This window comes from Idiotropiscis lumnitzeri, unplaced genomic scaffold, assembly GCF_059441095.1.
Source record: "Idiotropiscis lumnitzeri isolate Australia: NSW breed Sydney's pygmy pipehorse unplaced genomic scaffold, RoL_Ilum_1.0 HiC_scaffold_312, whole genome shotgun sequence".
NCBI classification, from domain to species: Eukaryota; Metazoa; Chordata; class Actinopteri; order Syngnathiformes; family Syngnathidae; genus Idiotropiscis; species Idiotropiscis lumnitzeri.
Window position 1 is genome coordinate 62,501 of NW_028283850.1, and position 2,416 is coordinate 64,916.

Genomic DNA, 2,416 nt, shown 5'->3' on the forward strand with positions numbered 1-2,416 from the left:
GGAGACAGGCCGGCATCCGTGAAAGTCAGGCCGAAGAGGATGGCCTCCCCCCGGACGCGAGGTGGGCCGAGTGGCCCCTAAGTTCAACCGCGTGGAGGCTCCGGAGGAGACAGGCCGGCGTCCGTGAAAGTCAGGCCGAAGAGGACGGCCTTCCCCCGGACGCGAGGTGGGCCGAGTGGCCCCTAAGTTCAACCGCGTGGAGGCTCCGGAGGAGACAGGCCGGCGTCCGTGAAAGTCAGGCCGAAGAGGATGGCCTCCTCCCGGACGCGAGGTGGGCCGAATTGCACTAAGTGCGACCAGGGGTTGGACGTTTAGGTGACCAGGGGTGGGCCACTTAGGCGACCAGGGGTGGGCCACTTAGGCGACCAGGGGTGGGCCACTTAGGCGACCAGGGGTGGGCCACTTAGGCGACCAGGGGTGGGCCACTTAGGTGACCAGGGGCGGCAGGTTTAGGCGACCAGGGGTGGGCCGTTTAGGTGACCAGGGGTAAGGGGTTTAGGCGACCAGGGGTGGGACGTTTAGGTGACCAGGGGTGGGACGTTTAGGTGACCAGGGGTGGGCCACTTAGGCGACCAGGGGTAAGGGGTTTAGGTGACCAGGGGTAAGGGGTTTAGGCGACCAGGGGTGAGACGTTTAGGCGACCAGGGGTAAGGGGTTTAGGTGACCAGGGGTAAGGGGGTTAGGCGACCTGGGGCTGGAGAGGAGCACCTTCCCCGGGCACAGGCAGGGAGCGAGCGCCCACCCCCAGCTCCATCGCTCCGGGGGTAATAGGCCGGCGTCTGCCACACTTAGCCCGGAGAGGAGCACCTTCCCCGGGCACGGGCCGGGAGCGAGCGCCCCCCAGCTCCATCGCTCCGGGGGTAATAGGCCGGCGTCTGCCACACTTAGGCCGGAGAGGAGCACCTTCCCCGGGCACGGGCGGGGAGCGAGCGCCCCCCAGCTCCATCGCTCCGGGGGTAATAGGCCGGCGTCTGCCACACTTAGCCCGGAGAGGAGCACCTTCCCCGGGCACGGGCGGGGAGCGAGCGCCCCCAGCTCCATCGCTCCGGGGGTAATAGGCCGGCGTCTGTCACACTTAGCCCGAATAGGAGCACCTTCCCCGGGCACGGGAGGTGCCAAGCGGCCCCTAAGTCTACCCTCATGGAAGCTCCGGAGGAGGAGGGCGGGCGTGTGTCACACTTAGCCCGGAGAGGAGCACCTTCCCCGGGCACAGGCGGTGCCAAGCGGCCCCTAAGTTTGCCCTTATGGAAGCTCCGGAGGAGGAGTGCGGGCGTGTGTCACACTTAGCCCGGAGAGGAGCACCTTCCCCGGGCACAGGCGGTGCCAAGCGGCCCCTAAGTTTGCCCAAATGGAAGCTCCGGAGGAGGAGTGCGGGCGTGTGTCACACTTGGCCCGAATAGGAGCACCTTCCCCGGGCACAGGCGGTGCCAAGCGGCCCCTAAGTTTACCCTCATGGAAACTCCGGAGGAGGAGGGCGGGCGTGTGTCACACTTGGCCCGAATATGAGGACCTTCCCCGGGCACAGGCCGTGCCAAGCGGCCCCTAAGTCTACCCTTATGGAAGCTCCGGAGGAGGAGTGCATGCTGCCTGACAGTGAAGCCGAATAGGAGCACCTTCCCCGGGCACAGACGGTGCCAAGCGGCCCCTAAGTTTGCCCTTATGGAAGCTCCGGAGGAGGAGTGCATGCTGTGTGACAGTGAAGCCGAATAGGAGCACCTTCCCCGGGCACAGACGGTGCCAAGCGGCCCCTAAGTCTACCCTTATGGAAGCTCCGGAGGAGGAGTGCGGGCGTGTGTCACACTTGGCCCGAATATGAGCACCTTCCCCGGGCACAGGCGGTGCCAAGCGGCCCCTAAGTTTGCCCAAATGGAAGCTCCGGAGGAGGAGTGCGGGCGTGTGTCACACTTGGCCCGAATATGAGCACCTTCCCCGGGCACAGGCGGTGCCAAGCGGCCCCTAAGTTTGCCCAAATGGAAGCTCCGGAGGAGGAGTGCGGGCGTGTGTCACACTTGGCCCGAATATGAGCACCTTCCCCGGGCACAGACGGTGCCAAGCGGCCCCTAAGTTTGCCCAAATGGAAGCTCCGGAGGAGGAGTGCATGCTGCCTGACAGTGAAGCCGACTATGAGCACCTTCCCCGGGCACAGGCGGTGCCAAGCGGCCCCTAAGTCTACCCTCATGGAAGCTCCGGAGGAGGAGTGCGGGCGTGTGTCACACTTGGCCCGAATATGAGCACCTTCCCCGGGCACAGACGGTGCCAAGCGGCCCCTAAGTTTGCCCAAATGGAAGCTCCGGAGGAGGAGTGCACGCTGTGTGACAGTGAAGCCGAATATGAGCACCTTCCCCGGGCACAGGCGGTGCCAAGCGGCCCCTAAGTTTGCCCTTATGGAAGCTCCGGAGGAGGAGTGCATGCTGTG